The sequence below is a fragment of the Apium graveolens genome, chromosome 9 (genome assembly GCF_009905375.1).
Source record: "Apium graveolens cultivar Ventura chromosome 9, ASM990537v1, whole genome shotgun sequence".
Classification (NCBI taxonomy): domain Eukaryota; kingdom Viridiplantae; phylum Streptophyta; class Magnoliopsida; order Apiales; family Apiaceae; genus Apium; species Apium graveolens.
In genome coordinates this window covers 98,895,164-98,908,471 of record NC_133655.1, presented here as the reverse complement: position 1 = coordinate 98,908,471, position 13,308 = coordinate 98,895,164, and positions in this window count along the sequence as shown.

Sequence of the window (13,308 nt, the reverse complement as noted above, 5' to 3'; positions counted from 1 at the left end):
TATAAACATTTTTATTTCTAGGGCAAGTGAGAACCAACTTTCCAAATTTATCTAATATAGAACAATGAGTAGTGTAGAAAATTACCTTGTAATCATTGTCGCATAATTGACTGATGGAGAGAAGATTGTACCTTATCCCGTTGACCAATTGAACGTCGGAAATTTTAACTTTCCCATTTCCGATATCTCCGATGCCAACAATTTTTCCTTTATTACTATCACCAAATGTTACGCTCCCCGTGGTAACCTTTTTAATGTTTTTCAAGAGTGACTTATTACTGGTCATATGTCTTGAACATCCACTATCAAGGTACCATATGTCTTGTTTCGCGGCAAGACAAACCTACATACATGATTAGTTAAATTTATAGGTACCCCTTTGTCTTGAGGGTCCTGGGGTTAGTACATCATATATAACATTTGATTTATGAAAGAATATAGGCATGGTATATTCATCATTAGGCATATAAATATTTCTAGATGCATAAGGCCTAGTTTGAGGTTGATAATACCTAGAGCTATCATGAAATCTTGATGGAGCATGATAAACATTATATCTATTAATCATGGTAAGTAGCATAAGCATTTCTACTAAGAGGTTGTTGTCTTCTAAATGCATTACCATTTACATGATATTGTGTGTTTCTATTTTGAAACATAGTTGGTTGATGAGACCATTGTTGCCTTGGATTCTTATATTCCATATTTTTATGAGGCACACGTTTATCATCTTTCTTGTATGATTCCTTGCGAATCCATACATGATTCCCCTTAATTTCACCATTCTTGAATTTGCAATATTGAATGGTATGTCCCATTTTATTGCAATAAGAACATTTATAAGATGGTGATTCGGGTGAAGTCTTTATTGGTAATACAAATCTTCGAGTATTTCCTTTAGGAGGAGAATTCTTATTATATCCCAAACCTTCATGATTAAATGAGGTTTTTGTATGCACCATTTGATCCAACATCTTATTGCCTTTTGTAAATCTTTGAATAACTTCTTCAAGATTTTCATTTTCTTTCTTTAAGGCATCAATCTTGTTGTTAAGGATTATTTCTTGATCCTTAACTTGAGCTATGAGTTTATAATTTTCTTCTTTTAACCTTAGAGCTTCATCTTTAAGCTCAATGGTTTTTAATAGCTCATTTTTTTATCAAGATTGTCTTTATAAGATGTTTCTTTATCTTGAACATTTGATTCATTTAGAATCTTTAAGTTCAATAGAATAACGTGAAGTTTACAAATATTATCATTCAATTGTATCTTCTCACATTCCATCTCTTCGTCTTTGAGAATTAATGATATATTCTACATTTCAAGATTGAGTATATTTTCTTGAAGTTTATTTACCTTAATCTTGATGAGATGGTTTTGATCTTTTAGAGATGTAATCTCTTTTTCATCTTGGACTCTTGAGTCCATCATCCGAGTATACTCTTTATTTTGCGTATGATTTATTTCTTCTATTTTCATTTTCTCGGACCATACTAAGTGAATCCTTTGATCAACATCTTTGTATTTACTTTTATGTTAGATATATTTGATAATGTCATGGCTAATATGATTTATGTTTAATTTTCAGATCTTACTTAACAGGACAAATCAGTACTTAACTGGGAATCAGTATTTATACTAGAAGTCAGGACTTAAGGATATTAGTACTTATATTATCAGGAGATAATCATCAGAAGATGGATATCAGAACTTAAGTGCTGAAGGATGTTCAGATAAGGACAGTAGCTGATTAAAGGAAAGAAGATCGAGATAAACATAAGAAGAGATATGCATGAAGAAGGAATTCTATGAAGAATAGAATACTTGGAAGAAAAGATACCTGATTGATATATTTTAGGAAGCAGAATTATATTCCATATCAATTAGCGATTATCTTGTAAATGTGTAGTATATAAACACAGACATAGGGTTTACACTATAAGTGTTATCATATTCGAGAAGATTATTCATTGTAACCCTAGCAGCTCTCGTGATATTTGTTCATCACTGAAAGGTAACAGTTCCATATTATAACAGAGTTTATTGTTTCAATAAAGTTTGTTTTCTGTTACTTGAAATATTAAAAGTTCGATTTGATTGTATTTTACACTGTATTCACCCACTCTACAGTTTGTGTGACCTAACAAGTGGTATCAGAGCCTATCTGTTAACACACATACAGTTAAAGATCCAAACACAATCATGTCTGACACAGAAACTCCAACTAAGCCTACCAAAACTGAAGAACCTCCAAAGACACAAATTCAAAGTCGGTATGAAACCATCAGAGTTCCCATACTGAGACCATCTGAATATGCCATATGGAAGGTGAGGATGACCATGTTTCTGGAAGCTACAGATCCAGAATATCTTGATAGAATCAAGGAAGGGCCTCACAAACCAACCAAGCTCGCTGTTGCAGTTGCAGGTGAAGCAGCAAAGACCGTACCAAAGGAAAAGAGTGATTATACTGCTGAAGATATCGCATCAATTGCTAAGGATGCTAAGGTACGACACTTACTGCATAGTGCCATTGATAATGTAATGTCAAATAGGGTAATTAACTGCAAGACTGCTAAGAAGATATGGGATGCTCTGGAAACAAGGTGTCAGGGAACTGATACAATTAAGAAGAACAGGAAGACAATACTCACTCAAGAGTATAAACACTTTGACTCGAAGGCTAATGAATCATTGACTGATTTATATGATAGATTTGTCAAACTCTTGAATGATCTGTCACTGGTTAATAAGGAGTATGATCTTGAAGATTCAAACCTTAAATTCTTGTTAGCTCTTCCTGAATGTTGGGATTTGAAGGCAACAACAATAAGAGACAATTACAATCTTGATGAAACAACTCTTGATGAAATTTATGGAATGCTCAAGACTCATGAACTTGAGATGGAACAAAGAAGCAAGAGGAAAGGAGGAAAGTCAAGGACAGTTGCTCTTAAGGCTGAAGAAGAATCCCCCAAGGTAGCTACCTCAAGGAAAGACAAGGGTAAAGCTCTTTTGACAAAGTCTGATACTGAGTCATCAAGTTCTGAAAGTGATGATGACTCAGATTCTGAAAGCTTGCCTAAGACTGATGCTGATGAGGAGATGATGAAGCTGTGTGCTCTTATGGTGAAAGGGATCACAAAGATTGCATACAGGAAGTTCAGGAAGGGAAAAAAGTTTTCCAGGAAAGGCATAAGTTCTGATAAGAAGAATTTCAGAAGATCTGAAGGCAGAGGAGGAAAGTCTGATAGAGGAGATTATACCAATGTCAAATGCTATAACTGTGGTGAGAAAGGCCACATATCTCCTGATTGCAAGAAGGTAAAGGGTGACAAAGGCAAGGCTCTTGTCACAAAGCAGAAAAGCTGGACAGACACCTCAGACTCTGAAAGTGAGGAGAACTATGCATTGATGGCAAATTCTGATAAAGAAAGTGCTGAGAGCAGTTCTGAAGCTGCTGAAACAAAGGTACCTCAGACTACTTATGCTTTTCATACTGATGATATTAATGAGTTAAGAAGATATCTTAAAACCATATTTGTTAGTTATAGAGATCAAACTTTAACATGTGAAAGATTAACTTCTGAAAATCTTGCTTTTAAGAAAAGAAATGATTTCTTAGAAAAAGAGTTAGTTATGTTCCATCAAACTCAGAAGGATAGAGATGATGCTTTTTATGTTAGGGATGAAGTGCTAAAAATGAATGAATCTCTAAAAACTGAGTTAGAAAAGGAAAGAGAGATAATCAGGACTTGGACTAACTCTGGCAGAACAACTCAAAATTTGCTAAGTAGTGAAAACTGGAAAGAGGACTTAGGTTATGGAGAGGATAAGAATGATAAAGGAACTGTAGAAATTAAGCCTGTTATTAAGCAAAAGCCAAAGTTAAAACCTGTTAAATTTGTAACTATAAAGTCTGATAATGATAAATCAGAAGTTAGAGAGGGATTAACTTCTGACAAACTAAAACAGGAAAAGACAGCTGAAGTAAACATAGGCTTAATGACTAAGAAGCAGCTTAAGCATAAGCTGAAAGATGTTAAGAATGTAAACAAGGTAAAATCACCTAGGAAAAATAGGAATGTAAAGGAAGGTGTGAATAAAAGCAATGATTATAAACCTGTTCCTGATGCTCCTAGGAAAACATGTCATAACTCTGGAAGTTCTAACCATCTGGCTTCTTTTTGCAGGAAGAATAATAATATTAACTCCTTACCTTCAAAATCAGGATTTAAGAGTCAGTCTGTTAGATATAAATCACAAAATCTCCTTACCTTCAAAATCAGGATTTAAGAGTCAGTCTGTTAGATATAAATCACAAAATCCTTGTTTTCATTGTGGTAGTTTATGGCATTCCATTTATACTTGTAAGGAATATCATAGTTTGTACTATGATTATTATCAATTAAAACCTTCTTTGAAGAAAGTTTCCATTGTTCCTTCTAGTGTAAATTCTGATTCAAAGTCTGATAGTGTAAGTTCTGATAAGAAAAATGTTAACATAAACTCTGATGCTAAATCCGCTGCAAATGTTACCAAACTTGATAAGGCCAAAGGATCCAAGCAAGTCTGGGTCCTTAAAACTAATCATTAGTGGTCTTTGTGATTGCAGGGCAACAGGAAAAATATTCTAGTTCTGGACAGTGGATGTTCAGGACATATGACTGGAAATAAAGCCCTGCTATCAGACTTTGTGGAAAAAGCTGGCCCAAGTGTTTCTTATGGAGATGGCAACATTGGAAAAATATTGGGATATGGCAATATCAATCTAGGGAATGTCATCATTAAAGATGTAGCTCTGGTCTCAGGACTTAAACATAATCTGCTGAGTATAAGTCAAATCTGTGACAGAGGTTATCATGTTGATTTCTTTGAAGAATACTGTGAAGTTGTGAGTAAATCCAAAGGCAAAGTTGTTCTAAAAGGATACAGGCGTGGTAACATTTATGAAGCTAAGTTTTCAACAAGTACTGATGGTTCTGCAATCTGTCTGATGAGTAGAGCATCAATTGAAGAAAGCTGGAATTGGCACAAGAAACTCTCTCATTTAAATTTCAACAATATAAATGATCTAGTCAAGAAAGATCTTGTGAGAGGACTGCCAAAGTCAGTATTTGCTCCTGATGGCCTTTGTGATTCTTGTCAGAAGGCCAAACAAAGAAAATCTTCATTCAAGAGCAAGACTGAATCATCAATTCTTGAGCCTTATCATCTACTACATGTTGATCTATTTAGTCCAGTGAATGTCATGTCTATTGCAAAGAAGAAATATGCGTTGGTCATAGTGGATGAGTTCACCAGATACACATGGGTGTATTTCTTGCACACAAAAAGTGAAACTGCATATATCTTGATTGATCATGTCAAACATCTGGATAAATTGGTCAAAGATTCTGTGAAAACCATAAGAAGTGATAAATACACTGAGTTCAAGAATTTGATAATGGAAGAGTTCTGCAAAAACCATGGAATTAAGCAGGAATTTTCTGCTCCTAGAACTCCTCAGCAAAATGGAGTTGTTGAAAGGAAGAATGGAACTCTCATTGAAGCTGCACGTACAATGCTTGAAGAAGCAAAGCTTCCAACTTATTTCTGGGCTGAAGCTGTGCAGACTGCTTGTTTTACTCAAAATGCAACACTCATTAACAAGCAAGGAAAAACACTATATGAGATGGTGAAGAAAAAGAAGCCAAATCTGAAGTACTTTCATGTATTTGGATGCAAGTGTTTTGTTCTCAAGACTCATCCTGAACAGCTATCAAAATTTGATCTAAAAGCTGATGAAGGAATCTTTGTTGGATATCCACTTTCCACAAAAGCCTTCAGAGTCTATAATTTGAGAACAAGAGTGGTCATGGAATCTATCAATGTCTCTTTTGATGACAAGAAAATTACTGGTCTTGAAGATTTTATTGACCATGATCAGCTGAGATTTGAAAATGAAGACTCAAATTCTGATACTGAAAATCCTAACAGTCTAAGTCCTGATACTGTAAACTCTGATGGATTAAACTCTGATGTTATTAAAACTGTGGTAACTATGCCAAAGGAAGATGCACCTATGCAGGGGGAGCATACTCAAGATATTACCACATATCAAGAAGCATCAGAACATACATCTGGCTCTTCAAGTTCTGATTCGTCAAGTTCTGATAAGCCAAGTTCTGATAGTGCTGAAAATCTAAATTCTGAAGAATCCAACTCAGAGAGCATAATTTCAGGGGGAGCATCAGAAAATGAAATTGAAGACAACATGGATCATGGGGGAGCATCCAGTTCTAGAGAAAACCTTCCATCTGCAAGGAAGTGGACTAAATCACATACACCTGATTTGATAATTGGAAATCCTGATGCAGGTGTCAGAACTAGAACAGGTACTTCAAATGAATGTCTTTACAATTCTTTTCTCTCTCAGACTGAGCCAAAGAAAGTGGAAGAAGCTCTTCAAGATGCTGATTGGGTGCAAGCAATGCAGGAAGAGTTAAATGAATTTGAAAGAAACAAAGTCTGGACCCTAGTGCCAAGACCAAAGAATAGATCTGTTGTTGGTACAAAGTGGGTATTCAGAAACAAAACTGACAGTGATGGCATAATTACAAGGAATAAGGCAAGGCTGGTTGCAAAAGGATATTCTCAACATGAGGGAATTGATTATGATGAAGCATTTACACCAGTTGCTAGGTTAGAAGCCATAAGGATATTTTTGGCTTATGCCGCTCACAAAAAGTTTACTGTCTTTCAAATGGATGTGAAAAGTGCTTTTCTCAATGGAGAATTGGAGGAGGAAGTATATGTTGAACAACCTCCAGGCTTTGTAGATTCCAAACATCCAGATTATGTCTACAAGCTTGATAAAGCACTTTATGGACTTAAGCAAACTCCTAGAGAATGGTATGAGACTTTAGCTCAATTTTTTCTGGAAAGTGGATTCAACAGAGGAACAATAGACAAAACACTGTTTTACCTCAACCATGGAAAAGACTTACTTCTGGTCCAGATTTATGTTGATGATATCATTTTTGAGTCTACAAATGACAGACTTTGCAAGAAGTTTGCCAAACTGATGCAGTCAAGGTATCAGATGAGTATGATGGGGGAACTTATCTATTTTCTGGGCCTTCAAGTCAAGAAAAATGAAGAAGGCACTTTTATTTTTCAAACTAAGTACACCAAAAACTTGCTGAAGAAATTTGGAATGCAAGATTGTTCAAGTGCATCCACTCTCATGGCCACTGCAACAAAACTGGATAAGGATACTGGTAAATCAGTAGATATTACTGATTACAGAGGTATAATTGGCTCTCTACTCTATCTAACTACTAGTAGACCTGATATCATGTATGCTACCTGTCTTTGTGTAAGATTTCAAGCAGATCCAAGAGAACCTCATTTAACAGTTGTGAAAAGAATTTTCAAGTATCTTAAGGGAACAGCTGATCTGGGATTGTGGTATCCCAGAGAATACGATTTTAAACTAATAGGTTACTCAGATGCAAATTTTGCAGGTTGCAAAATTGACAGGAAAAGCACAAGTGGAAGCTGCCAATTTCTTGGAGGCAGATTGGTTTCTTGGTTTAGTAAGAAACAAAAGTCAATTTCCACATCAACTGCAGAAGCAGAATATATTGTTGCAGGAAGTTGTTGTGCACAGATTCTTTGGATGAAGAATCAGTTACTTGATTATGGGTTAACATATTTCAAAATCCCTATTTACTGTGATAATCAAAGTGCTATTGCTATGACAGGTAATCCAGTTCAACACTCTATGACAAAGCACATCAGCATCAGGTACCACTTCATCAGGGAACATGTAGATGAAGGTACAATGGAGTTGCACTTTGTTCCAACAAATCAACAACTAGCAGATATCTTCACAAAACCATTGTGTGAAGCTACCTTTACAAGACTGGTAAATGAACTTGGAATGATTTCAGGTTTTTTCTCTAAATCTGCTTAGTTTTGTTCTGTTGCATCAGACTTTATGATCAGTATTTACAGAATTTAATCTCTTTGTGTATTCTGTACTTAATTGAAAAATGTGTTTAAGTACTGACTGTTGTCTGATATATGTTTCTAAACTCTGATAAGTGATATGTCTGTTTAAGTAACTATTCAATCCTATGAGGATAACTGTGCTAGATGCTGAACTAGTAGTCTTCAATAAACAAGGGATCCCATGTAAGAAGTAATTATTTCTGTGGAAAACTATTGATACAAGCAAATTCTGATAATTGAGCTTAGTTGAGTTTACTTTGTCTATCTTATTACTAAGTCACAAACTAGAATAATGTTACTCATCTATTAAGTTCTGATGCTAGTAAATCTGTTGAATGTACTAAGTGCTGATAAACCTCACTTATCAAAAGAAAAAGCAAAAGAATCAAGGATTGAAAATCAGGTACTCCTTTGAGATCTAGAGTAAAAATGTGGAAGGGAAGACCCAAGTGCATTGCTGGTATTAAGTAATATGCATCAGAAAAGCAAATAAAATATTTTCTTGGTGACTTTTCACACTCTATGATTACTGGAGAAATACTCTGATAATAGCATAAATTCTGATAAGCGGTCGTGACTCACATACACTGAGAAGCCACTGTAAAAAGGAATTTAAAAAGATGCACAAAATTAGCACACAATAGTTGAGGTGGACTCAAGCATGAACTCATTCATCAGTAGGTTTCAGGATAATGACAGCTCTTTAGCAAAGTTTTAGTTATGCCTTATTTCTAAGATGTACTGAAGTGAATCAGACTTTACTCTTTGTCTGATATTTAGATTAATGCATACACTAATCACTCCATATGAATGATGAAAATTACTGTGGTGATCTATGTTGTTTTAGATGAACAGTCATTGTGTCACATTGCACAAATTCTGAGGACACGTTCTGATTACATATTCTGATGATTCAGTTCTGAAGAATATAAATCAGAATTTGTGAGAGGACTTACTAAGATAGGCATTTCTTTTTCGAGTTAAGAAATTATGTTCTGATGACTGTTAAGTTCTGATATAAGTCTAAGTTATGATATTAACGTATGATTCCTTACTTGACTTATTTGTGGATAAAATTGGAAACAGTCTCAGTTTAAACCTGAATATGTTGAAGTGGAAGATTAATAGTCACTACGGTTAGGGTTAGTGGTACTCGTACTTGAACAGTCAACTTTTACTTGCTTCTTGTGCGCATTAAATCATGTTTTCCCTTTCCAATGAATGTTTTTCTTTTTCCAAGTCTGGGGAGACAAGGTAGAATTAATTCTACCTGTCAGCTTTAAATTTCTTTACGTCTCCTGGCATTCTCTTGCCTATATAAGCAACCACTTCACATCAGCCTTCCTATCAAATCTTTTCTCACAAACTCACCTTACCTTCATACTTTTTCTTTCAAAAATACCATGGTCAGATACAACATGTTTTTGAACTACGAAGCCTTCAATATGGAGCTAAGCTGTGCCGATTGGCAGCAGGAATGGCACGTCACTGCCATTCCTGATGAGATATGGGACTCTGTCCCACAGGAGGTTCTCACCCACCTCCTGTTCTTCTATATGGATTACCATCGCCATCTGGAGCGATTGGAGGAGGAAAGGATGAAAGCTCTCCGTCAGCAAGAGCGAATCATTCGACTCGCCATTCTGTTTATCGAGAGTAGGAAGAAGAAATGATTTATTTTCTTCTTCCTATTTTTCTTCATCATCAGCCTTGTCCTGATTCTTGAGCTAGGACAAAGGCTGTTGACGTTAGGTTTAGCAGCTTAGGGAAATCTTGTATAAGTTATGATATAATTTCAATTTCATAAATGTATTCTCTTGATATATTAATGAAATTTGTTTTTGTTTCAAGATTTTATCTCTGAGATAATTTGTAATGCATTGGTAAATCCTGATAAATAATCATATTACGATGACCACATAAATTCTGTTTTAATTTAAGTTCTGATTTTCCTTTATCAGTACTTACTCATCTGATTTATTTTGGTCATTTTCACTCAAATTTATTTTCAGAATATTGATGTTGCAGTGAGAAATAATTAAATAAGTGGGAACGGTTTCAATTTTGAATTAAAACTGTTTCACCATCATTAATGGAATAACTGGGTAAGTGGAACGGTTTTTCCTTGAAAAACTGCAAGTGGGTAAGTAATGATTACTGTTTTCTCGAGCCCAGTAACTATCCGTTATTACTGCATGTCTGACAGGTGTCCAACGGTAACATTTTTTTCAGAGTATAAGTAAGAGAGAGAGAGAGAGGATTTTTTAATCTTTTATTTCCTTTCATACTTTTTCTCTCTACTTGCTTTTACTCTCCTTCTTCTTCTAACGTTGGTTTTTCATACAGACATTTTATCAAACACCTTACAGGCACTCTTAAATCTCAATTTTTCACATGGCACCTAAGGATTTAATCATTGATGGAGCTAAGTTTATTCCAAATAACTATGCGGCAATTCTTGATCATGCTGAAGCTCCATCTGAACTGCATTGTGTGCAAGATCTTCTTGCACATAGTGAAATTGGGTATGCATTGACCCAACCTTCAGTCTTTTCGAGCCAACAAGTTCTGACATTTTGGCGGACTGGGCACTTTGATAATGGTGGTACACATGGTACTCCTAGTATTGTTTTTGAAGTGGGTGATTCTTTATATGCAGTCACTCCTGGTACAATACGCAAGGCTCTACATCTCTCCGAAGGATGTACTTTTTCAATTCCAGAGGAATCAGCTCTTCAGGAGTTAATGGCCTGTTTGGGATATGAACAGAGTTTGGCAAAGCTTGGGCAGTTGAAACGGGCTCATATCAGAAGAGAATGGAGCTTCTTCTTCGACTGCATCACTAAAGCTTTTGGGAACAAGTGTTCAAAATTTGATGCTATTCCTATTATGAGTCAGCACATCGGGTATGTTATTATAAACCAAACTCATTTTGATTTTGCAACTGCTATAATTGGTTTTATTGGGGATAGAATGACAGAGGATAGGACTGTTGTCTACTTTGCTAGATTCTGTCAACTTATATATACTTTTTGTACTGATGAACCTCAACTAATTAGTACCTCAACCCCACCTTTTAATGTTGCAAAACGATACTTTAATGACATGGTAAATGCTGACACTAAGAAATCAGTGGTTAGACCTTTACAGATTCCTCAGTCTGTAAAACAGATCTTAGTAAATGCTGATCCTGATACTTATAGATCTGTCTATTCTGATGTCCAACCAACAACAACCTTCCAAACACCACAACAACCATCAGCACCTACCACCCATTCTACTCAACCAAACCTCAGGCAATAAATCAAATCCTATCTCTCCACTTCACAGACAGTTCAACCCTCAACCTCAGTACCTACTGTGACGCCTTCATCTTCGAAGCCAAAGAGGACAAAGACTGTTCCTCACACACCTCAAAAGAGAAGGAAGATTGCTTTAAGAGATGAATCTGATACTGAGGAACAGGTTTCTTCTTCAGAACTTGTTGTTAAAGAAGCTGAGAAAGTGACTTCTCAGAAGGATTCTGGAATTGGGGGATCTAGGCTTCTCAAGAGGCTTAGAAGAATGACAGTTCCTGAAACTCCCAAGGAATCCAAATCTTCACAATGATAAAAGAAACAGAGGGCAAAAAGACCTGTTTCAGATGATGAAGAAGCAGCAACTCAGGAAGGGGATCAGGAATCTCTGATCTCACAAGACAAGGAATTTGCTAAAGTCACTTCTTCTCCATCAACTCCATCTCAGGAAGCTGTTTCTGAAAAGGTCAACATACCATCTGTATCTCCTGTTGATCCAGGCACAAGTGCTGATATTGATGTTCAAAACTTGGTTGTTCCTGAAGTAATTCTCTTAGAAGCTCCAACATCATATAATCCATCAACAACACCTGTTACTGATGTTGTTCAAACTCCAGAGTTATCTACTACACCTTCTCTGCATCTAGATGCTGATGATCAGAATTTAGGTGAGCATCAGGATATGGCTATTGATCAGAACTTAGAACCAGATCAACAATTAGAGGATGCTGAAGCCTCCATTGCTACTCACACTGTTGTTTTATCAGAAGATACTGATTCTGTAAGTTCTGATGCTACAAATGTTGGAGATACTGGTGATGTTGCTCCAACTGCAGATGCTGATGAAGCAGGTTCTTCAGGACATGCTCCTCAACAAACTATTCTTAAGTCTGAACTTGTTAAGAAGTTTGTTACCAGAGAAGCACCAGTACCTTAGAGTGAAACTCCTGCAGGACAGGAGTGGACTAAGGAATGGAACTCAGTTTCCTGTGTTCCAAATGAAAAGCATCTTGCTGAGCACTTGACTAAAGCTGATGAAATGTTAAATTCTGATGATTTCAAAACCCAGCTTAGAGTCACTGCATTGAGTACTAAACATCTACAAGGTCTTCATTCAACTACTCATGCAGAGCTACACAAGATTCAGGAAGAATTCATCAAACAGGAACAAGTTCAAAAGATTGATAAGAAAAAGTTCTTCCAACCTACCTTTGACATGATTGCTTATATTGAGAAGACTCAAGAGAAACAACAAGCTCAGATTAATGATATTCTGAAAAATCAAGCTTCTCAGCAATCTTAACTTACTGAAATCCAAGCCTCAGTGGAATTGATTGTCTCTCTTCTACTACCTGCGGATGCCAAAAAGGGGGAGAAAGTAATTAAGTCCAAATGCAAGACTGACAAGACACTGAAAGGGAAGGATAATGAAAAGGATGATCAAGGAAGCTCTGGAATGGGTAGAGGTCATAGTCAAGGTAGAGGTTTCACATCAAGAAAAGCTGAAATCACAAGTCACAGGACAAGTTCTGATACTGGGAAAAGAATTAGTTCTGCTACTGGTAAAAGGATAAGTTCTGATGAACTTTTAGATCTTGATGAAGAAATGTCAAGACAATTATTTCTTCAGGAAAATCCAGGAATGGACTTGGAGAGTTTAATGAAAGAAGAAGCCAGACTTAAATCAGAAAAAGCCATATCTAAATCTGAAGCTTCTGGTAAAAAGCCACTTCTAAAACTCAAAGGCATTGTGATAAAAGAAAGGACAAATGCTGAAGCAACATTGGCTAAATCACAACCGCAGATAGATCCAAGATCCAAGGGTAAAGAAAAGGTTGGTGAACCTATGAAGGTTTATGTGCCTCCTGAGAATGAAGAAATCACTGATGAAAAGGATGATCTTGCTCTAACTTCAAGAAAAGTTCTTAAAACAACCTCTGACATGGCTCAAGTTGTTCAGAGTCAAGATAAAGTAAGTTCTGATATTTCAAAGAAGCAAGTAACCTCTGACAC